The sequence below is a fragment of the Tamandua tetradactyla genome, chromosome 5, assembly GCF_023851605.1.
Source record: "Tamandua tetradactyla isolate mTamTet1 chromosome 5, mTamTet1.pri, whole genome shotgun sequence".
Lineage (NCBI taxonomy): Eukaryota > Metazoa > Chordata > Mammalia > Pilosa > Myrmecophagidae > Tamandua > Tamandua tetradactyla.
In genome coordinates, this window is record NC_135331.1 from 74,954,218 (window position 1) to 74,979,749 (window position 25,532).

At 38.5% G+C, this 25,532-nt stretch overlaps 1 protein-coding gene across 6 annotated transcripts in view; it reads right to left on the reverse strand.

Annotated features, from left to right (window-relative positions):
* The window catches only part of TBL1XR1 (TBL1X/Y related 1), a 163,385-nt gene that overhangs the window by 89,386 nt on the left and 48,467 nt on the right, over positions 1-25,532 (reverse strand). Inside the window, exon 1 of one of the 6 annotated variants that reach the window (XM_077161094.1) lies at positions 6,928-6,982. The exons of the other annotated variants lie outside the window; for them this stretch is intronic. The gene's annotated coding sequence lies outside the window, so the exon portion shown is untranslated. Of the gene's footprint in view, positions 1-6,927; positions 6,983-25,532 lie in introns of those variants that run through there. 6 annotated transcript variants of the gene reach the window in all.

The window sequence follows — 25,532 nt, forward strand, 5'->3', positions numbered from 1 at the left end:
CAGGGCTATCCTGAGCAAACCAATTATCAGACCAAACAGCCACGTCTTCGCCGCCCCTGCCCTGAGCTAGTGAATGACTTGGGGAGATGGAGTCAAAAGTTACACATTATGAAATGATCTCAATTTTCTAAAAATAAGACATGCTCCATCTCTTATTTTTAATAGCACACACCCACATAAAAAAATGACAAATCTTAAACATACACTGATTCTAATCAGCCAGTGATTACTCGATGCAGTCTCATCGGTAGCATCACATGTGGTTGAATTTTATATTAAATTTATAGAAAAATCAAACTATTGACCAGGCATAAAACAAAAATCTATGAAGTACTCTGAAATTTGCCTGTAACAGAATAAGCACAGCAATTAAGGACAACAAAAATCACCAACTCTCTTAAAACAGACAAGAACTTTTAAAATTAAAGCCTGGTTTCAATAGTTCCAAGCTTTATTAAAGTCAAATTTTATTATTTAGGCACTAAATAATAAAACCTCCCACCCAAACCACACGCTGCCAGTTCACCAATTTTCAGTGTTACAGAAGTTGAACATGAACAGAGGCTACACTCAAACTGTGGTTGTGATACTAAAAAGGTGATACTAGGGCAGGCCACAGCGGATCAGTGGCAGAGTTCTCACCTGCCATGCCGGAAACCCAGGTTCAATTCCTGGTGCCTGGCCACGCAAAAAAAAAAAGTGATACTAAATGTATGGATAAATATACATGGTAGGTTACATTAGTAAAAAATGTAAGTACATCAACAAAGCGGAACTATAACTAATTAATTTTAGCTACTTAGTTACTAAATTAATATAGCACAGCTTACAATTTGTGGGGCTTCAAGAAAAATGTCAGCTCTTACCCACAGTTTTCTGCTAAGTTGAGTACTGCCCCCACTTTGGTTGGTTCAAGTGGGCTGGGCATGCGGGTAAAAGAGAGCAAGGAAGGGACAGACTGGGGCCAAGGAGTAAGGACTGTGTAAGAATATCAGAAACAGGGTGCAAACAATGCTGCCTACTCCAAGTCTGCCTAAGACCACAAAGGCACTTCAGTTAGGAAACTGGCCCACAAGCTTCCTCATTAGATTCCTAACTGTTCCCAGAGGCTGAATGTTTGATTCAATAAACAAAAAATCTGAGTAGATCATTAGGCTAAGACAACACAAAAGTCATTCTAGTGAACACAGGTTCCCAGCAGAAATGCGAGCTGTCCACAGGGGAAGGTGGACCTTTGGGTAACTCGACCCCCCTGAGCACCTTCTGAGCCCAGCCTAATGATGCGCTGGGTGGGGTGGGTCCCAACCAGGGGCACTGGGCTCCCTGGGCCTGCAGGCGGAGAACCCCTGGCCACATGGAGGAGAGCGCCAGGTGGGGCAGTTCACTGGGCAGATTCTAACTATTGACCTGCTGGGGAAGGGAGGAGAGAGGAGGGAGGGGAGGGGAGGGAGGGGAGGGAAGGGAAGCAGGGGAGGGAGGGGAGGGAGGGGAAGGAGGGGAGGGAGGGGAGGGAGGGGAAGGAGGGGAGGGAGGGGAGGGAGGGGAGAGAGGGGAAGGAGGGGAGGGAGGGGAGGGAGGGGAAGGAGGGGAGGGAGGGGAGGGAGGGGAAGGAGAGGGGAAGGAGAGGGGAAGGAGGGGAGGGAGGAAAGGGAGGGGAAGGAGAGGGGAAGCAGGGGAGGGAGGGGAGGGAGGGGAGGGAGGGGAAGGAGAGGGGAAGGAGGGGAAGGAGGGGAGGGAGGAGAAGGAGGGGAAGGAGAGGGGAAGGAGGGGAGGGGAAGGCAGGGGAAATACCTTCTCTCAAAGGTAAATTTCAAAGTGAGTGGTGCTCAAACTAGAATGGGGAAACATATGAATACGGGAATAAATCAAACGTTCTATTTGATTTTAAGATTCACAAGCAAAAATAAGCTAAACCCTCAGCCCCCAAGTGAGTGAGAAAAGGAATGATAATAGTAACACCACAAGCAGAAAGAGACCAGGCAGACTGAAACAGGAGCTACTAAGAAAGGCATGGCGGGAACCAAGGGGAGCTGTGCTGATTTTCACAGTTCAGAGAAAGAGATACACAGAAACCAAGTGAAATTTGAGCACGACAAAATTATAAGCAGTCGGGAGAAGTCATAGAAAAGCATTCTTTTCTGCTCAACAGAATGGAAAGCTGTCACACAACAAAACGCATGGAAGTGTCCAAAGGAAGCCTGCACATGGCACGTGGGAAGCGTGACATGACGTGGTGTGCCCTGCCCAACGACTCCCAGCTCAGCACTCCTGGGTGCCTCCAGCAGTCCTTTGGCACCACTGTACAAACCAGAGGCCAGCAGGACAAATCAGGAAAAAAGAAAAGTCACGGAGCCTAGGCTTTATGTCCCTGAACTGAGGTGGACGCCTGGCTCCGATACCACTGGCTGGGTGACCTGAGACAAATGCTCTGCCTTCATTCAGTTACAACAAATCATGCATCCAACAGCGAAAAAGGCTCTCAGAAATGCACACCATCAAAAGAAACCAGGATATCCTGGCTTTTAAATTCATTCCAACCTCATATATGATAAAATAAATAATATATTCATGATTCTAAAGCATGCCAAATTCTAATCCAATGCTGGATTGCCAAACTACCTTCAATCTAACTTTTTCACCAAATTATAAAGGGAAAATTTAAGGCAGCAAATACGAACGGGGTTGTCTGCCTGGTCCACTCAGGACACATAAACACAAGTCAACACATGTACTTCAAGGGTCATGAAAGAAAACCACCATCCATTTTAAGTTTCCCAGCTTGTCTATTTCTGTAAAAAAACACAACTCCTTCCCTAAACCTCTTCTCCTTAATTAGGATTATAAAGCAGTGATGAGGCCTGCATAAACAACAAAACAACTCCATCCTATCTTTCAGCCATACCATGCACTGGTCTAGGGACTGACAAACTGTGGCCAAAAAATAAATGTATTTGGCTTTTGAGGCCATCTGGTCTCTGTCACAATTACTCAGGTCTGCTGTTAGAGTACAAGCAGACAGAGACAATAGCTGACCATGAAGCAGTTCCCAGGACTACCCAAAACCTACTGATCCAGATGGAATGCAAAGCTTTTAGGTTAAATGAGATAGATTAGATAGATAGGTAAGATAGATAGATTGACTGATTCAACACAAATAAACAGACCAAATAAAGAAAATTATTATTCTCCCAACTAAAACCATATAACCATTCTACAGCGAAGAAACTTTCAAAGGCATTCACAGTATCCTATGTATGCAGCTCTATTCATAACCAATAAAAGTTCAATCACAAAAGAGCATTACAATTTCAAGAATCCTCTGCCAAACTTAAAAGACAGTGGAGGAGCAGGACAGAATGGGAAAAAAAAGGCATTTGTTCAAAACTTCAACTGTTTCACATTATACCCATATAACCTTCAGCAAGTTACTTAATCACTCTTCCTCAGTGTTCCATGTGCAAATGATGCTATCACAGCACTGAGCACTGCAGAGATGGGATGAGTGATAGATGAGTTTATAACAAACATGAATACAGAGTGCGAAAGTGTAAAAAAAAAAAATGACTTAGAAACAAGACAACACCAATCCTAGTAAATCCCTTTCACACAAAATATTAATAAATATCAGCTAACTGCAACTGCTTATATCGCTTAAAAGGGCACAAAAGTATTAAAAAGAGCATATTTTTAAAAGACAAAAAAATTGGGTTCTAAGCAAAAATTGTTTGAGTTTATGACTTACCATGAGATTACAAGACCATAAAAAAATTACAAACAAAAAAAAATTCTGAGCAATGATGGTATAGGGATAAAGGAGTGGCCATGAAAATGAATTCTTTTAGCAGAGCAAATGGGGCAAGGAAAGAAAGTTGGTCATAAATTTTCTCAATGTTAGCTAATGCTCACTAAATAGTGAGAAGAAATGATAGCTATTATGCATATTTTAAAGATGAAGAAAAACTAAGCCTGTATTTTAACTTCCTGTCAAGGACAAACAGCCACCAAAAATCACTTCTATAATGTAAACCAAAATGTTTCTGCTAAAGATGTTTTCTTTTCACATTTTTTAACAATCCTAAATCACCATCTAATTCACAGATAAATCTGGGAAGAAAATTGCATATTTCCAGTTACTGTTAAAAACAAGTTCACAAAATCCATCTATGTAGAGACAGAATTACATACAAAACTAAACTTGTCCCAGTTCTCTACTTGAACATATAAATATCAAAGCAACCACAGATTTCCACCAACAACAAAGGATCTGAACACTGCAAATGAACTCTCCTCATTAATGACACAGTTATTCAAGAAAATACAAACTGAGAAGAAAGCAGTCTCTAAGGAAGCAGGAGGCAATGCAAATTTAAGTCTATGTTCATCTCTAAGCCAAATTAAATGGCAGGGTTTGTCTGCTTTTTAAAAACAACTGTAATATTTACCCTGCAATAGAAATGGGACTGTGGGAAGAAGAGAAACAAAGAAGAAAAAAAAGTCTTAGCACCTTTTCTGCAAGACACTTCAGTATCAATATACTATTAATTCACCAACACTGGAATAAAACTTACTGAAATACACCAAGAAATAAAACAAAGATCCTTGCCCTCAAGGAGCTCTAGTTCCAGGAGACTCTGAAATTGAGACTCTGAAATTGTGTTAGAAGGTGGTAAGTGCTCTAGAAGAAGAGTCCAAGCAGAGCGAGGGACTCAGGAGACTGGGGCCAGAAAGGCAAGGGGAGGTGACAGAAGTTGCAATATTAAGCAGGACATTCCAAACTGACTTGAATTTCAATAGAGAGATGGCAGTGCATAGCTCAGGAAGCCACGGTATGTTTTCTGTTTTGCATGCAGGCGATCATGTATGAAGATGCAAGCTAGCGTGGTGTTGAAATCCGTTCCCAGAGAACATCCATACTCAAAAATAGGTCATTCAGGTTTCAATTACTCTGATTTTTTCCAAAATGGAAGTAATATCTGTTCTTGCATTCTGTCTCTTGCATATTATAAAGCTACATTCCTAGGAAAGATATTATGCTTTATAAATCACAGGTTAATTAAATATTTAGCATTATGATATTATGAATGCTATCATATAAATGCTAGGAAAGATAAGCTAAATCAGAGAAACTTTCAAAACTGTTTCCCAGTCTGTTGAAATTATTTTTCAAAGAAGCATTCTTACAAAGTTAACCAAGCACTTCAGCCTTTTTTTTCAGATACTGGAAAAACAGAAAAATGCCCCTTGGGATGTCTGGCCATCCCAAGCCCTGTTGGATTACACAGCAGACTCAATCTTTAAATATCCAGAAAATGTCCTCAGTGTGCCTTGTACTACATATGTTTAAATACCAACACTACATCAAGACAGCTTCCTAAACAAAAATAAAGCATAAATGTGACCAAGAAACAAGACTTCATAGTTTAAGAGAACCCCTAGTCCTTTTTTTACTCACTGTATTCAATATTGTTCTGTAGTAGAGAACAAATAAAGAGACAAGTGAGACTAGTTTGTGAAAATGCATAAAGCTAGAACTGTAAAGACTAGCCAATTTTTTCAATTCCTCCAACTGTAAACGCTAAGAAAAAAGGAGTGCCTGAGCTTGAGTCCAGGTGTGGTGAACGGGGAGGGGCATGAGCGGGATATTTGTGGAGGTGGGGAAGTGGCACCAGAATCCTACCTCTTTTTTATGAGAAGAAAAATAAAGGGGCAGGAAGAGGAAGCTATCTTTCCCAAGAAGAGAAAATCTCTTGTGATCTCAGTCACAGCCAACTGACAGGTCGGGTCCCCACGCCTACCAGCCAGCTGAAAGCAACTACTCTGATCACCAGGCCAGGTCTCAGGCTCACCATAAACTCACTGGATGTAAGCACATCATCAACTGAGCCTCGCAAGAATCCAAGGCAAGAAAGGACAGGGCAGGCCAACAGGGTATACGGGCCAGCAGAGCCGTCCTCACTGCATCCTCCCTCTCACCACCAAGAGACCACTCGGGTATAGGAGGACAGCCTTGCAGGGGGAGCAGGAGCCTTCTGGCTTAGCCATCCCCTGACTGCAGATGAGCCAACACCACCTTCTCAGAGCGCAGGGCCAGAGCTCTGGAGGGCCGGACCCACCAAGGGCCTCACACCCCCCCGTAAGGGAGGACCCCATGCAGGGAAGTCCCCCACCATGACGCCCCACAGCTGCATGCTCCCACTCCAGGCGTCACGCTGCCGTGCCCAAGGGGGGGCAGCTAACACTGTGACATAAAACGGGTGTGCTTCTAATGAAACAGCTAAATTCACTCAGGTCCCCTGACTTCACAAGGAAAAAAGGTCGGTGATCACGTCACGCATGAGGCCACAGGGTCCTCACCCTCCCCTGGCCCATAACTGAACTGCTGGTGGGATGACTCATCTCTGCAGACAACAGAAAGTCCAACTGTGCTGACCTCTGGGATTCTTTGAAGTCTTTAAAAAAATAACAATACAGGGTTACAGAAAATTAGGCACACAAAGGAAAGGAGAAAATAAAATAGTCTTCTGAAAAATGAGACAGCGTGTGCTTAAAACCAAGTCAACAAATGAAAAAATGCTGTAAACGGCACAGAAAATCTATTTTGATGATATGAAGGTAAAAAATTTAAAGACGAGCAGTTTAATTCAGTCCCCTTAGTTTTAGGTGTAAAGAAATTAAGGCCCAAACAGGTGAAGTGTTCTTACTAGATGACAAAATGAACGCTGAATGCTGCAACGCTGTGCACACAGTGTCAGGGCTGGCACTTCTAAGGACTTGAGTTCACGTCCCTCTCATGACAAGCGTCTACGATGGGTATTAGAGCCCTGCCACAAAAATAACCAAAGCTCAAAGCTGTTCCTGGGCCACGTTCGCCTGATAGGAGATACTGCACATGGACGTCAGACAAGCCTTAATTTCTTAACCACTCACCTCCTCTAGGTCACCTGAGTTTCCTTCCAAAGCTTTCGTTCCCAACTTATTCCAACAGCACAGTCAAGGAGTTCTTACCTGGGAGAGAAAGGCTGTCCTCACACTCTGACTGCCACACAGAGATGGAGTCAGAGTATTTAAGGGGCCTGTGCACTGGCCAGAGGACAGTGTGCATCCACCAAACAATAAATGTCACTTCCGCCAACCACTGCTACTTAGTTCTAAAAACTATGTGCATGCAATAGTTAAAAAATTGATACATGGACAAATCAGGGATTTCCTCTGATGAGGGATAGGTTAAGTTTACTTCATTTACATAATCAGCATTCATAAGCGAGATTTGAATTTAAAAATGTATAATCCTCCTTCTCTTGGAAGTTTACCAAAAAGTCTTGGCAGACTCAAAAGCACTATAGCCATTTCTGCAGCCAATATTGTGCTGTGTACTGCTTTAATATTCATCATCCAAGTCAAATGTCTGAAAATCACTTCTGACTCTTTCCTCTGCCTCGTTGGTACAATCAACTGCTAAATTCTGTCGCTTTTTTTCCTAAATTCTTTACGCTGCCTACTGATACCTTCAATCAATCCCACCTTCTTGTTTCCTTCTCATTCTCCTTTGGCAACTTTGTTGAAGTCTTAAGCCCAAATTAATTTTCATAAAACACACCCCCAATTTTTAATTGAACAGTACTTGATATCTGAAAATTTAGCTCATATTTTAAAAATCTGAAGTGCCAAAGAGGCATGCAACCAATAAATTAAGAATTAAATGATTATGATTATTGAATCATTACATAGATGCTCATCTCATTTTCTGTATTAACCAGAAGGAAGTACCGGAAATTACTGAACACAGCTGCCTCAATTGTTTATAACGACTGACTAACTCTACAGCCTTTATCTTGTGATTGCAAAACCTTGTGACTGGCCCCACTTGTACCCCCTAACCCAATTTTCAACTTAGTCTTATGGATCAGGAAAGACAGCCCCCAATGTTTATTAATGAAGGAACCTGGGTCAGCCCAGAACTAACGCACCCTAACTCCTAAAGTATCTTACTGACCAAAACTGGACCTAACTCTAATGGGCCCGACTGACAAGCACAGTAGCTTACATTTTAACCTATAAGTGACCTCTCCCTCATTACAATACTAAAAACCAAGCCCATCATCATACTAAGGACATCATTTTCTTACCTATATTCAGAGACTAAGCATGTAATCAACCTGCGCATGCTCAATAACAAGGTCGTCTCTAACTTCATCATCTCAAGCCACGGCACTCATCCTGAAACCTGACCATCTTTTGCTATCAGTTACTACAGTTCAGGGAGGCAAATGTGGGGGCCAATGCACCACCTGGTCTCCTGCTTCACACTTAGCAACAAACTCTCGTTGTGAAACCTGGTGTCTCAGGAATTGGTCATCTGAGTGCATCAGGCAGAGAAACTACAACCCCCACCCTTCTGCTTTTGATCCGTACCAGCAATAGCGGGTCTAGTTTTAGGGGCATTGCTTAATTAGCTATTTGTTTAAACAATTGTTGGTTGTCTACCCAAAGTCAACTCCCCTTCAGCCTCCAGCCTCGCATGACCCTAACTCTGTTAAAAGCAGCAACATGCCCAGATACAGACTCACTATGCCAGCCTTCACTGCACCTAAAGGCCGACATATGAAACAGTCTGGAGTCTGCAGGAGGGGGTGGGGGTGGGCTGGGGTTTGCTTTCTTGATAAGAGGGGAGAGATTAAGCTAGCACTTTTTGCTCAGATATGATGCATCATCCCGCAGTACCTATTTTTCAGCAGAGTCAATAAGCAAAGCAGAATTCATCACGCTAAGGACAATGGAGTAAAAAAGCAGCAAACTCCTACTTCTCGGTTAGTCTAAAACAGTGTTTTCAGGTACCTGAAGCCAACCGAACATCAGTCTCCTCCCCTAGATGTTCCCAAAGGCATTTCAGACTTACCATATATAAAACTTAATGCACTCGCCTTCCACGTGGGAGACCCCGGTTTGATTCCCAGACCATGCATCCCCAAAAAACCTTAATGCATTCCCCCCCACCCCGCCAAACTTGTCCCTCCTCCCATATCCTTACCTCTAAGTATGGTCCTATCACCCCAGTCACCCAGGTTGAGTATGGCCCACCCTCCTAGGCAGCTCCTACAGCTCACAGACTGCCTGACACCATTACCTTCTACCTCCAGGGTTTTACTTCATAAGTATGTACTGAGTTCCCCAAACTCCTCACACCTTAAATGACTATGGATATGCTGCATCATCTGCTAAATTCTGGGTCACCCACATCCCACCCAAACTCTACTACTAATGTGGATATTCATTTTATACTCATTGTAAACGCCTGCTCCCCTTCACGGGAAGATGTTAATTGAACGATACCTTACTCAACTCTCAAACTGAAATGCCTACAACAATATCATGTAAACACATTAAAATAAATCCCTCCCACAAAAGGGGTGGTAATTAAAAATGAAAATCCTATCTGAACAGGTACTATAAAAATCAATGAAATGAAACTGTTGCCTTATTCTTCAATCCCTCACAAAATCTATTTCAGGAAGAATGAAAATAAATATTAGACAACAAAGTAACATTTACCTGTAAAGAAAAAGTTCTGTTCTATGTGAGACTAAAGGGAGAGATATTTGTTTGATGTGATTTTTATACTTTGGGTAGTGTATTTCTTAATTTAACTTGTATGGTCAGTTTAGTTGAACACCTTAAGTACATGGAACCTTGAATAGGGCACGAGATTTTATTGGTTTGTCTAGGTTAGTGTGTTGCCCTGATAAATGTGAGTGTGATTTGAGCAGCAAATAAAGAAGTATTTTCAAAGTCCCCTTGGGAGAATGGGGAGAAAGGAGGAAATATTCAATTTCCCCATCTGGACAATTTCTGATTTTTAAAGACTGTTTACAGATATAATGCTTACAATGTGACTGTGTAAAAACCTTGTGTCTGATACTCCTTATATTCAAGCTATGCAAAGATTAGTAATAAATATGGATATAAATAAATAAATAGATATACATACATACATACATACATACATACATACATACATACATAAAAGGGGGGACAAAGGGTAAAATAAATTGGGTAGATGGAAACACTAGTGGTCAACAAGAAGGTGGAGTAAGATGTATGATATTACGAGTTTTTTCTTTTTATTTCTTTTCTGGAGTGATGATAATTTACTCTGATTGTACACCATGTATAAATGTATGTGTGTGAAGATTCTGCAATTAAAAACAAAGTTCTGATATAAGGTACAACATGGATGGACCTTGAAATAATCATTGTTCGAAATAAGCACGGCACCATCGGGAAAAATAATATACGATTCCAGTTACATGGTATTTCTAGAAACAGTAAATTCATGGAGACAGAAAGCTACCAGAAGAGGAGGAGAGGGATGAAGGTACAGTTGTTGTCTGGTGGGTAGTTTCTGTCAATTTTAGAAATTTTGAAAATAAATAATAAGTAATGGAGAGAAAAAAAAGAAAAAAGAAAATAAATGTTAGCCCATGCTATGGTTTGCCAAACCCCAACTAACACCATTCCCATCAACCCTTTAGAGCACCCAGGGTTCTAACTGAGATCTAAAAAACTGCATGTACTAAGCTTACTTTTCAAAAGCCTAAAACCTTCAGATGGCTCCTAGATCAGATAAGCTCTGAAATCCAGAGGGGCCAGCCTCTCCAGAACATCAACTAGTTCCACCCCCCTATCCCATACTGTCGACACCCCTTTGAAAAAAGTTAGAATGGGCATTGCCCAAAAATATCCCTGAAGATTGGGAGAAGGATCAAGAAGAAGGAGCAGTTAATCTAACCCGTTCTCCTCTAATAACGCCAAATTCCCTACTCCTTCCCACATTCATTTAATGATCCTATGCCAGGCCATTTCTACAAACTTTACACAACTCCTAAACACAAAAGTCTAGCCCTTTACAATTATTCAATTCTATTAATGCATTCATTTATTGAGGACATACTTACACGTACCTGTCATTTCCGATGCATCCACAGCTTCACCTATTCTTTACCAAATTCCAAGGAAAAAAGGTAGGAGATTACTCACAGAACTAGAGCAGAACTGCAGTATTGTGACTCTCTACCATTTACTGATAATGATATAAGGTCAGTTATTTAACCCTTCTTGGCCTCAATCTCCTCATCTGTAAAATGGGGATTCAACTGTATCTACCTTCACAGGGCTGTTGCAATGAGAACTAAGGAAGATAATGCGGATCCAGCATCCCATAGTACCTGGGATACTAAAAGCACTTGATAAATGATAGCATTGTCATTTTACTGTATTCTGTGTGTGGTATGAAATACATGGCTGTCATTTAACAGAAACACAGATTTGCTGGAATAAATTATCACTAAATACATCCAGAATTCTGTATTTTGTAAGCTTATCATTATGTAGTTTATTTTATAAAAGCAGAATTGTGACTTTTGTTTTTAAACAGGCTGCTACTGACATGCTAAAAATGAGGTATCACTTCTGCATTAAATATTGAATATAAAATAAAACAGAGATAAAAGTAAAATTATTTAAAAGGCAGTGGATGAAGATTTTGGCCTATCAGAAATAATACCCCTTCTTAGTTAGCACCACAAACAAGCACCTACAATGGGTACTGAAGTGATCAAAGGTCTGTCTTTCAAACAGTCTAATACTACTAATTCCTGTTCTTTGGTTCCAAATAACAGCTGAAAGGCAAAGTAACTACTACCTAAGACAGCAACAGTGAATTCCTGAATATCTTCAGTGATATCAAATAATGGGTAAATTTAATAAAGTTTCCATTAAGCTTTCTCCATAATTACACAAAATTTTAAGAGCACCTTTATTTTGGTTTTTGAAAGTTATGCAGATTATTGAATATCTGTACAGTCTGAGTTATTTTTTTCTCTAGAGGTTAACATCAAAAGAATTTTAAACATCAATGAGAAATAATTTGCAGTTTCCTACTCAAGGCAGTTCCTTGGAGGTGGGGCAAGCTCTCAGTTCTCCCTGGTATTTGTTCCCTTGGGCAATTTCATGTGCTCTACAGATTCTAATAATACAAACCTTCTCAAATCCAATAGCAAATATGTTAACAGTTTGATTTAGCCTAACTTCTGATTCCACAAATACACTGACTGATTTTTTCGAATTTAAATGAAGTCAGCAAATCCAACTTGGAACGTTAGTAAATTCTACTTTATTTCCATGACATAGATTTATCCAAATGTACAACTACATTCTTAAACAAAACTGAAATGAGACTTGTCATATCTACTGTTGTATGACATACACTTTTTGTCATACCCCAGGAAAGGGCATGTTGTGGGGGGGGGGAGGGAAAAGGGAGGGGGGAGGGGGGAGGGAAAAGGGAGGGGGGAGGGGGGAGAGCCACTGAAACCAGACCCATTTGGACCAGAGGACGTCATCCCATGTGCCAGAGGAATCATGGATGCCAGTAGCCTTTCCTCAGAGAAAGTATCTTCCTCTAAATACCATAAATTGGACATTTTCATGGCCTTAGAACTGTATATTTGTAAACTAACAAATCCCTATTGTAAAAGCCAATCCATTTATGGTATATTCTATTCCTGCAACTTTAGGAAAACTGAAACACTCACCCTTTCACTGATTAAAACAAAATATATAAATAAAAGAGAAAGCAAATAAGGAGGAAGACTTTTTGGAAGACCTTGAGAATGTATTAAGTTTAATTATGTACTATGTGAAATATTCTTCACTCATTTAACAACTGTTTATTGAGTGTTGACTACATGCCAGACATTTCAGATGCTACATTTCAGGTGCTAAGGGAATAATAATAAAGAAAATTCCTTAAAGTCTGCATTCTAAGTGGAAAAGGACTAATATACGAAATGAATATATTATAATATACAGGGGTGTCTTATTTTCTCAACCTCCCAACTGGAACTTATATAAAAGTCAATATGCTTCTATTTTACTGCTATAACCATTAAATTCATCAAAATAAATAAAATGCCGGAGACCAACTTGAAATAGTAAGTCCAGAAAATAGGATTTATTTAAAGCATAATTTCAGAAAAAGAAAGAAAAATCTGGATAATTAGGTATTGAAAGCAAAGAAACCACAGCAGCTCCACAGATCACAAATATTCCCTACTCTGTCAGATTAGACTTATTACTGGAAGAAAGTGTGACAAAACCTCAATCACATAATGTACTTATACCAACTTGTGGTCATATATGCTCACACCCTCCTTATTTCTCCAAATAATTATTTGACATTTAGGTGATGCGGACTCCCCTTCATTTTACTTATAGACAAACATACAGATACAAATGATGGGGGGGGGGGTCATCAATCCTGAGATAGAGAGAACTACAGAGAATGGTTATTCTTTGTAGACTATCTTTGCTTTTTTGCTGCCACAAGACAAACCTGTTGAAACTTACCCTGAATAGACAGTAGCCCTTCAATGCCTTAATGATATGCTGCTCGTCCAGATTCTGGTCCAGACAGCAGCACCAGCTATCAATTCTGCAGACTATCTTAGATCAACAGCCATACCGTGAGGGATGGTTGTGCAGAAGCTCCAGAATCCAACCACATGATGTACATATACATTCCAAGAGATTCTTAGGCCAATGTATTGAATAGCTGACTTGTATTTCAAGATCTCCATTTTCTAAGGAGGAGGTTGAAAAGTGTTGTGGCCATTTCCTGTCATTGAGCCTTGCTATTTCATATATCAAATATCAAAACAAAGTTGGGCTATCTCCAATAGAAAGTCCCTGAGCACCCTAAGCAAAATGTCCACAAATCTTCCCAAAATACTTACAAGGTGCATCTCATTACACTTCAGTGGGTGTCCCACAAACTTACATCTAAATAAACGAAGGGCCATGTTTCCACTCTACCAATTCTAAAAGTCACATATAACTATAAAGACTTTGTTTATACAGCAAAGAATTTACAACTTTAATTTTTCATTACTTTCCAACATGCATTCCTTCCTAGCCTGTGACACAATAAATTTGTTTCCAAAGGGCTGTGCCCTCTCCCTCTCTTCCTGTCTAGGCTTACCCATTTTCTCAAGATACAACTCAACTCCTCCTTGCTGAAAGCCCTCCCTTACTAGTCCATCCCACAGGAATGCTTCACTCTGAAGAATGCTCTTATGTACCAGTCATATTACAGGGCTGGAAATAAGGCCCAGACAGGCTAAATAACTTACCTAAAATCATATAACTAGCCTCAGAGTCTAAATTCCATAAATAATACACTGAAATTTCAAAATTTAAGAGTCCCCTCCAAAAAGAAAGATTACAAAATATACAAAGAAATAGGAAGTAATGGCCCTGGCAAAGGAGAAGATGAAAACATCAGAAACCATCAGTGAAGAGGACCAGAACTGGGACATACCAGGTGAAGACGCAAAACAAAAACTTGCCCTAAATATGCTCAAAGAACTAAGGAAGACATGGGCAAGGAACTAAAGGAAATCGGAAGATGACAGATAAATACAAACAGTATCAATAGGGAGATAGAAATTATGAAAAGAAATCAAACAGAGCTGCAGATCACAGTAAGAAAAATTTTAAATTCCCTAGAGGGGTCCAACAGCACAATAGACTGGCATCAGAAAGAGCCAGTGTACTTGAAGAGAAGACAATTGGACTCATCCAGTCTGAGGAGCAGAAGGAAGAATGAAGAAAGGTGGAGTGAAGCTGATGAAACCGTGGGACAGCAGCGAGCTCATCAATATGCGGGAGTTGCGGAAGGAGGGGGAGATCTGGGCCCAGAGGATATTCAAAGAAAGAATAGCTGAAAACTTCCCAAACTTAATAAAAGACATGAATATACACATTCAAGATGCTCACCCAAAGAAGATAAATTCAAATAGACCCAAACTATAGCATATTAGGATCAAACCATCCAATGCCAAAAACAGACAGAATTATGAAGGCCACAAGAGAGAAGCTGAAGCAACATATCACATACAAGAGACCCTCAATAAGATTAACTGCCAATTTTCAACTGGAAACCATGGTGGTAAGATGACAGTGGATAATGTTAAACTGGTGAAAGCAAAAAAAAAAAGCCAGCCAATAACTCCTATCTGGAAAAATCGTCTTTCTAAAATGAGGGAGTTTCTAAATGAAACCGTCTTTCCAGCCCTGTAATATGGCAGGCCATGGTGGCTCAGCAGGCAGAGTTCTCACCTGCCATGCCGGAGACCCAGGTTCGATTCCTGGTACCTGCCCATGCAAAAAAAAAAGAGGGAGAAATTAAGACATTACCAGATAAACAAAAGCGAAGGGAATTTGTCACCACTAGACCAGCCCTACAAGAGATGTTTAAGAGAGCTCTGCAGGGTGAAGGAAAGGACAACAGACAGTTAATGAAAGCCGTGAATAGAAATAAAGATCTCCAGTAAAAGCAACAACATGCATAAAGTATAAATGCAAGCACTGCTGACTTTTTGGTTTATAATTCCAGTTTTTATTCTTAAAGGAAAAATTTTTAAAGGGAAATACATAAAATCAGTGGTTTTGGGCTCATGGTGTTGTAATTGGTGGCGAGAATTACATAAAGGATGGAGAGGTATAAGAGCATAGTTTATTTATACTATTTAGGTTAACTTGGCATTAAAGCAAATGAAATTGTGAAAGATTTAGGATGTTAAGTTTAAGACCAATGGTAATTACAAAGAAAATATTAGAATATGCAAGCTCACAGAAACAGAAATTAGAGCATAGGTTAACAAGGGCAGAGGGCAAAGGGAATGAGGAGTTAATACAAACTTGGTGTAAGGTTTCTGTCTGGGGAGATGGGAAAGCTTCAGAAATGAAAGTGGGGAGGGCAGTGCAACACAGTGATATGTGATTATCCCACTCAACGATGTGCTTAAGAGTGGCTGACACCGGGAGGTTTATGTTGTATATTTATTCCCACAATAAAAAAAATTGTAAAGAAAGAACTAAAGTAAAAATAACAAGGCACTACATGATCAGGAGAGGATCTAATAAGTGAGGAGAGAAGGCTCAAAAGGACATTATTGGGACAGGTAAAAAATTGGACTAGAGACTATAAGCTTTAATCAAAGTTAATTTTTTTAAGTAGATAACTACTTATGTATGTGGATACATAAGTAAATATTTTTATTCTTACGAAATGTCAAGGCAATATTAAGTGTTCAAGGAGCATGATCTATACAACCTACATTTAAGTGTTCAGAAAATAGATTGATAAGTAATAGTATTAAAAAGAAACAAATGGAATAAAGAAAGAAAAAAATCACATAATGGTAAAGGCTGAACTAAAATCTAGCTCTTTCAACTGAAATTCCAAGATTTATCTGTTCTTCCAAACTCTTCACTCTATCAGTATTTTCCATAATAATCTAACCCTATCCCAATCACTCTCAAAAATTTCCAATGGATTCTCCACACGTAAATATTTTATCCAAATTCAACTTATCTTTCATAGTACAATCTTCTCCATTCAACCTTCTCCTTGACTATTCTGGCTCACATGATTTTCCTTTTCTTCCAAACGTACTATATTTTAATCAATATCACAAAGCTTAACATCTTTATACTTTACATGTGTTATCTTATTTACTGTTAAAACAACTCCAAAAACATTAGTAGCTATAGTTTCAAAGGGCCGTGAGAAGTTGGGTGATTTGCTTACATTTAAACAGTGACTTACAATGGGTACTCAAAGATCTGAGATATAAAACTGTATCACTGTGCTTGCCTGCTATGCCGGAGGACCTCGGTTCGATTCCCGGCCCCAGCCCATGTAACAAAAACGGAGAAACAGAATACAATAAAAACAAGAAAATGTTTAAAAATGTTTCCCTTTCTTCCTTCCTTCCTTCCTTCTATCCTTCCTTCCTTCTCTCTGTCTTTCCTTTAAAAAAAAAAAAAAAAAAAAAACTGTATCACTACCTCCCAAATCTATGCTCTCTAAATATAGCCTATTGCATTTCTTTCATAATAACTAGAATTTCGGACTCCTGATTCTTGTTAAAGAATTCTTTCCATTATGAACTATGATTTCTTTGTCACAAGATACATCCTCTTAATCCTCAAAATCACAGTTAAGGGTGCACAGGTGGTTCAGCAGTAGAATGCTCGCTTTTCATGTGGGAGACCCAGGTTCGATTCCCCAGACCATGTACTCTCCCTCCCCCCCAAAAAATCCAAATCTAATCACGGGGAAACACTCAAACAGAAACAAACTGTGGAAGATTCTTTCAAAGGGTCAAAGCCATAAAAAAGACAAAGAAAAAGACTAAAGAAACTTGGCAACTAAAAACTAAATACAACCTATGACCTTGGATTGAAGTCAGTATTGGGCAGGCAGGGGAGGGGGCCTGGCTATAAAAAGCACTAAGACAACTGGCAAATTTTGAACTTGGAAAATAGTAAATAGATTTCTATCAATATGATCTTTGCACTGAAGTTATGTAAAAGAATGGCCAGTTCTTATGAGATACACACAAGTATTTAGAGGTAAAGGATCAAATGTTTCAGCTAAAATAGCACTGGAGAGATAAAAATGATGATAAGAGAGATAACAATATAGAGAAAAAACTTACGTAAAAAAAAATTTTGTAAAGTACCCTAAATCTATGTTAAAGGTATGGGAGAATGCAAATTTATAACAAGCTGAAAAAAGCAACTGTTGGGAGAGGAGTTGGTAGGCAGAGATCAGACTGGCAACGTTTTCTGTAAGTATTTTACCAGAAGTAGCCAGGGAGTAAACATTTTGGGCTCTGGGGGCCACATGCTGTCCACAACACTCCACGCTGCCACTGCAGCACGCAGCCAGCCGCAGGCAGAAGCAGAAATGAATGTGGTTGACTGTGTTTCAATAACATTTTATTTAAAAAAGCAAGCCTTAACTTGGCAACCCCCTGATACACATGAAAAAGACCAGGCATGTGTTGATAACTGGTGAAGCAAAACAACAGGAACATGAGAATCCATTGTAGGATTTCCTCTTTTATATATTTTGAAATTTCTCATAATAGAAGTTTAAAAATAGCCTTCACTTTAAGAGCCTACATCTTTCACAAAATGTCTCAACTGGATTTCACACGTCTTCCAAACAAAGTGCAGGGTTTCTTCACCAGGCTGCATACATGCGCTTTCTCTTTAAGCACTAAGTAATAAGTTCCCTGAGGGTCTTATCTGGTGATTACACCCCTTCACTGGCCCAGCATCATCAGGGAGCACCTTTCTTCGCTGGCCCTAAACTCAAGCCTCTCTTTACAGAAACCAAAACGACGCTCATAACTGCACTGAGCCATGGGCTGTAAGGACGTCGCGCCTGCTTCAGGTATGGCTGAACATCCGACACAACCTGAGATGTTACCAGTGCTACAGGATGTTCTTATCTAATCTTATCCATGAAAGCTGCAATTAAGAGCACAGATAACTGGAAGCTTGGAATGCTATATAAACCTACAAACAATAACAATAAATACAGTTAATAACTGCCCCCAATTTCACAGCATGCTAGTTAATCTATGTGAAAAGTAAACCCAGAAGAGTTTTGGAAATATAAAGCAGTATTAAAAAGCAAAGGTTTTTTTTTTCTGTTAATAGTCGAAATACTCCAATTAAAGGCACATCTGCACAAAATTCTACTTCTGAGCATTACTGGCCAAATTCACTTATTTTGTAATACTGCCTACTAAGTGAAATGCATTCTGATTGGTGGTACAGGGTACACAACAATTAAAGTATTTCCTTTTCCTTTCAAGCAAAATAAGTATGACATGTAATTGTAATACAAGATAGATGTGGTAAGCATCTAGGAATTCAGGTAAGAATTTCACTCTTACTCAGCATGGACCAGAAAATGACAAAGTACTAAAACTCAAAGCCTTACCCTGCCTACCTTTAGCATAGATGTCAAATGAGGTTCTACACACATTAATCTGAACCCATGTGCATCTTAAGAAGACAAGCTATCTGACCTAAAGTTTTAGATCCTTTAAAATACTTCAAGTCCACCCATACTGAAGCCATGTCTGTGGAAATTCAATTCTGCCAGGGTGGCTTTCATGTAGCTATTACAGTCGAGAGTGAAGAAAAGCAGAGCTCTTGGATCAGTGGCTTACAGCAGACAGAGTGAGCTAAACAAGGCCACGGCAAAGGGCAAGGGGTTCTTTAAACAGTGGTAATAGCTGCAATCCAAAGCACAGATCAGCACATACATGCAGAGATTAACGGTCAGATAGTCTGTCTTTTCAGGCTCATCCACGATGCCAAACAGCATTGACAATGCCTGCATCTTCCAAAACCAACAGTACTTCTAAAATTATAATACAGCTAGTTCTAGCTGCATGCAGGGTGTTCTTTGACACAAGGAACTCACCTCTCAAGTCACGGAATAGGGCTATCACTCATAACAATCAAAGGCCAGCCTCAGCTGCAGGGCCTGGGAACATGGGAAGACTAGTTCCTACAGAAGAGGGATGCTTTTCTGGGTAGGGTCAGGAGGAATTCCTGGGGCCACAGGCACAGTCCAAGCAAGGTGCAGAAAGGATCAAGCTGGTCCCACAACAGGCCAAGCCAGGCTCCAAACTTACAGCACAGTTCGGCTCAAGGGAAAGCCTACAAAGACTGGGAGAGGGCTGTTTTCCCTTCATTTTTCTTTTTCTCCTAGGATTCAAGGAAAACACTAGCTGGAGACAACCTTAAGGAATGGAAACTTCAGAGTCCACATTCTAGCAACAGCACATTAAAATATCAAAAGGTCCCCATTTCAACAAAATATATGAAGAAACAAAGTGATGATGGCCCACACAAAACAAAAGATTAAAACATCAAGAAACCATTAAAAAGGACACCTAGACAGACTTTTAAAAATGGTCAAAGAACCAAAGGAGATCAGGAATGTGATAGATGAACACAAAGAAAATGAGAAACAGCAAATGTAGCAAAATGTTAAAACTGGTGAATTAGGGTTTGAGGGGTAGATTTATGTTGGAGTTCTCTGTATGGGGTTTGTTTGGTTTTGTGCTTTTAATTGTTTAACTGTCCTGTAAATCTGAAAATATGACAGATTAAGAAGCTTAAAAAAAGGAGTCAGCCACGGGAAATGCCATGCTGCACAGTACCTCCCCCACGTGCTGCCTCGTGTTGTGTTGCACATATGTGTCATATTTCTTTGAGAGCAGGGTAAATAAATGGAGTTTGTAAATTAAGTCCTGGTAGGGCCATGAAAATCTGGTAACATAAGTAATCTTTAGGTGGTCCATTCAAAAATAGGAAGGGAAAATTTAATATTAAGAATATGCTTTACAAGTTTAAAAAAGAACAAAAATGTATAGTAACACAAGGAGAGAAATTTCCTATATAACACCATAAACAATATTTTTACCCTCTTAATCATAAGAAAATACACATTAGTAAAATTTAAAATTATGCAATGAAAAGTTATAAGATAAAGATGAGATTCTCCACTTTGTGTTGTACTTACTGTTCACTGAGGTATACCGACCGGCTCCAATTTAAATAAATATATTTTTAACCTTTGTTGGAAGCCAACTGTCCCACACCCAAGAAGATGCAGGTTCTGTTTAAAAGTGAATACACTGGGCGGGCCACGGTGGCTCAGCAGGCAGGAATGCTTGCCTGCGATGCCAGAGGACCCGGGTTCGATTCCCGGTGCCTGCCCATGTAAAAAAAAAAAAAAAAAGTGAATATACTACTCAATTAATCATCAAATAAGATACATTTTTTGAAAAAATAAATAAGCTGAGCTTAATAGTTTTTTTACTGAAAAAAAATTCCAAAATTTCATTTCAATGAAATAAAGACATCTACTGTTTTCATGTTCCCAATTCTATTTGAGCAATATAATTTTTTTATGTTTGAGAGTCTTATAGCTAACAGATCCTTAAATTATTCTGCTTTAAGACCAGTTGTTCAAATGCATTAATTTGCTTCAATCAGTCTTATTGACAATTCATTTGCCTCAATCAATAAAACTAATTTCTTCCCAATCTTAAGACATGATTAAAATAAACCTACAACAAAAGTATAAATATGCATTCAAACATTTTCTCCGAGTACATTTTTGGTAATCTACTCTTTTAATGGACCATTTTACTCAGAGTGCAATTCCTTTAATTACTATAGGTAATTTTTAGATTTTAGTGAAAAGGTAACAGTGAAATTCCATTTACATGATCATGATTCACATTTTTCTACAATTCACACAAGTGTTCTTTGATTCACAAACTACAAATTACAATGATGTGAATCTGATGTTAGATTAACCCTGTGTTTCCAGCTTCTATCCCAGCTTTCACTGCCACTAGACTGCCTCACACCCACTGCTCATTGGGTTTTCCTACAAGGTTACTTAGAAAAGCCAAAAATAAGAAAACTTACTCAAACAGACCCAGTTGTAGGACAATGCATAATAAAGTTATCTAATCAGAATCAGGAGTACCATGTTACATTCAATCCCTCAAAACCTCCTGCTTTCACACACTTGGGCTGTGACTTGACAAACCCTGAGGAGAACGCTCCTCACATACATGAAAGCAAAGTATAAAAGGAAAAATGGAAGCCCATAACATTGTCAACTGAGAGAACTACTAGAAATCTTAAGACTCGGACTTTGCTTCAAAGCAGAAACCATCATTCACCCTCTTCTTAAAACTCTTTAGAGTTGGAGGAGCTTGAATGTAAACTCTCTAATACATTCTCCCAGTCTCTCATCCCCAAGTGTTGTTTCCCCTGTCAAAAATTTATGACCTATATACACAGAAGATAAGACTTAACAAATGAATGTGAATGCTGAATCATTAAACTGCTATCTCTTTTAGTTTACAATATTTTAGAGCAGCTAGAAGTAAAAACCTAAAATTGTGAAATTGTAACTCATGTGAGAGTATGAAATATGTTCTACAACTAAATGTGGTGCTGTGCTTTTAAATTTATGGCTTTTGTATATATATATATATATTGTTCACAAAAAAAGTCGATTGTGATGATAAAGCGTTTAAGCCCTCTAGCTGCCTATATTCTAGAGCAGCTAGAAGGAAAAATCTCAGAGGATTGTATGGCAGTCCATGACAAATGCTGGGATCTGTCCTGTAACCACTTGTTGAAGAGTACTTTGAAAACTACTGCTTTATTTCTTTGCTTTGTATATATATTATACTATACAACAAAAAACAGTTAAAAAAATTTATGACCTAACAATTATAAAAATCTGCTCCAGTTTGTGTCCTTAAAATCTATCGTCTAAAATAGAACACTGTTTTATTCACAATAATTTTTTCTTCAATACTTAATAAACTTACTTTCTTTTGGGGGGCACAGGGACGACAACAGTGTGTAAGACTCGAAATTCCTTCAACAGCTACAAAAATTTGTCCTTGTAACTGAGGTCAATTTTCTGTAACCCCAACCTTCTAACAACCAACCCTTTTATATCCTAGACTTCTAAAAGCATACATAGTTGTAGGTTGCAGATTTTACAGCTAGATCCTACTTCCCTTTATAAAGCATTAATCAAAGCTAAACACTGATGATAAAGGGAGTTTAAATCATAATATAAATTGTGATTAGTTGGTTTTATTTTTTATTTATTTATTTATTTTGGCATGGGCAGGCACGGAAATCAAACCCAGGTCTCTGGCATAGCAGGCAAGAATTCTGCCTCTGAGCCACCACCGCACGGCCCAATTAGTTGTTTCAAACAATCTTTATTAAAGGAAGGTAGGTATATTGCATAGCTTAAAGAACGCATTAAAAAAACTTCTTAAAAAAGCATCAATTTTGGAAGGGCAGGGTGCCCCGAATTGCTAAAAGTATCTTGAGGAAAAAAAAACGAAGCTGGAGGTCTCACGCTGCCGGACTTTAAGGCATATTATGAAGCCACAGTGGTCAAAACAGCATGGTATTGGCATAAAGATAGATATATTGACCAATGGAATCAAATAGAGTGCTCAGATATAGACCCTCTCATCTATGGACATTTGATCTTTGATAAGGCAGTCAAGCCAACTCACCTGGGACAGAACAGTCTCTTCAATAAATGGTGCCTAGAGAACTGGATATCCATATGCAAAAGAATGAAAGAGGACCCATATCTCACACCCTACACAAAAGTTAACTCAAAATGGATCAAAGATCTAAACATTAGGTCTAAGACCATAAAACAGTTAGAGGAAAATGTAGGGAGATATCTTATGAAACTTATAATTGGAGGTGGTTTTATGGACCTTAAACCTAAAGCAAGAGCACTGAAGAAAGAAAGAAAGAAATGGGAGCTCCTCAAAATTAAACACTTTTGTGCATCAAAGAACTTCATCAAGAAAGTAGAAAGACAGCCTACACAATGGGAGACAATATTTGGAAATGACATATCAGATAAAGGGCTAGTATCCAGAATTTATAAAGAGATTGTTCAACTCAACAACAAAAAGACAGCCAACCCAATTACAAAACGGGAAAAAGACTTGAACAGACACCTATCAGAAGAGGAAATACAAATGGCCAAAAGGCACATGAAGAGATGCTCAATGTCCCTGGCCATTAGAGAAATGCAAATCAAAACCACAATGAGATATCATCTCACACCCACCAGAATGGCCATTATCAACAAAACAGAAAAATGACAAGTGCTGGAGAGGATGCAGAGAAAGAGGCACACTTATCCACTGTTGGTGGGAATGTCAAATGATGCAACCACTGTGGAAGGTAGTTTGGCGGTTCCTCAAAAAACTGAATATAGAATTGCCATACGACCCAGCAATACCATTGCTAGGTATCTACTCAAAGGACTTAAGGGCAAAGACACAAACGGACATTTGCACACCAATGTTTATAGCAGCATTATTTACAATTGCAAAGAGATGGAAACAGCCAAAATGTCCATCAACAGAAGAGTGGCTAAACAAACTGTGGTATATACATACGATGGAATATTATGCACCTTTAAGACAGAATAAACTTATGAAGCATGTAATAACATGGATGGACCTAGAGAACATTATGCTGAGTGAGTCTAGCCAAAAACTAAAGGACAAATACTGTATGGTTCCACTGATGTGAACCGACATTCGAGAATAAACTTGGAATATGTCATTGGTAACAGAGACCAGCAGGAGTTAGAAACAGGGTAAGATAATGGGTAATTGGAGCTGAAGGGATACAGACTGTGCAACAGGACTAGATACAAAAACTCAAAAATGGACAGCACAATACTACCTAACTGTAATGTAATTTTGTTAAAACACTGAATGAAGCTGCATCTGAGCTATAGTTTTTTTTGTTTGTGTGGTTTTTTATATATATATTTTTTTATTTTTTATTATTTTTATTTTTTTCTCTATATTATCATTCTATATCTTTTTCTGTTGTTTTGCTAGTTCTTTTCCTAAATCGATGCAAATGTACTAAGAAATGATGAACATACATCTATGTGATGATATTAAGAATTACTGATTGCATATGTAGAATGGAATGATTTCTAAATGTTGTGTTAAATTTTTTTTAATTAATTAAAAAAATAAATAAATAAATAATAGGGGGAACAAATGTTAAAAATAAATTTAGTTTAAAGTGCTAGTGGTAAATGAAAGCGAGGGGTAAGGGGTATGGCATGTATAATCTTTTTTTTTTTCTGTTATCATTTTATTTATTTTTCTGTTGTCTTTTTTATTTTTTTCTAAATCGATGCAAATGTTCTAGAAATGATGAATATGCAACTATGTGATGATATTAAGAATTACTGATTGTGTATGTGATGATATCTTAATGTTTTGTCTGTTAATTTTTTTTAATTAATAAAAAAATTTAAAAAAAATAAATAAAAGGATGAAGAAATAAAAAATAAATAAAAATAAAAATAAAAAAGCATCAATTTTAACAGAAAATGATGAAAAATACAGAGTTCTCTGTAATATATTTATTCCTTTCAAATCTGAAATTGACTTTTCTATTTTTAAAACGTAAAACACCCATTCATTTTGAAATTATGATAGCACATGTTTTGCTGTTTATTTGGTTTATGCATATATTTGGAAAAACGAAAAGTTGGCAATAAAACTTCAGTTCCCCAATGTTTTTTAATAACCTTTACCATATGAAATGAGAACCAAACAGTCTGTGAGTAAGAAAGAAACGAGAACACAATTTTTCCACCTTACAAACTCATTCTATGAGGCCAGCATTACCCTAATACCAATACCAGGTAAAAGCATCACAAAGAAATGTACAAACTGATACATCTTTTGAAAATAAACACAATAATCTTCCACAAAATACTAGTAAACTAAATCCAGCAATATATAAAGAAGATTATACACCATAACCAAGAGGGATTAATTCCAAGAAAACAGGGCTAGTTTAACCTCAGAAAATCAATTAATGTAATACATACCACATCAATAAAGACTAAAAACCACATTATTGTCAATATATGCAAAATGGGCATTTGACAAAATACAATGTTTCTTCCTGATAAAAACACTGAAACTGGCAAGAGAAGGGCGCCTCCTCAATCTCATAAAAGGCATGTACAAAAAAAAAAAAAC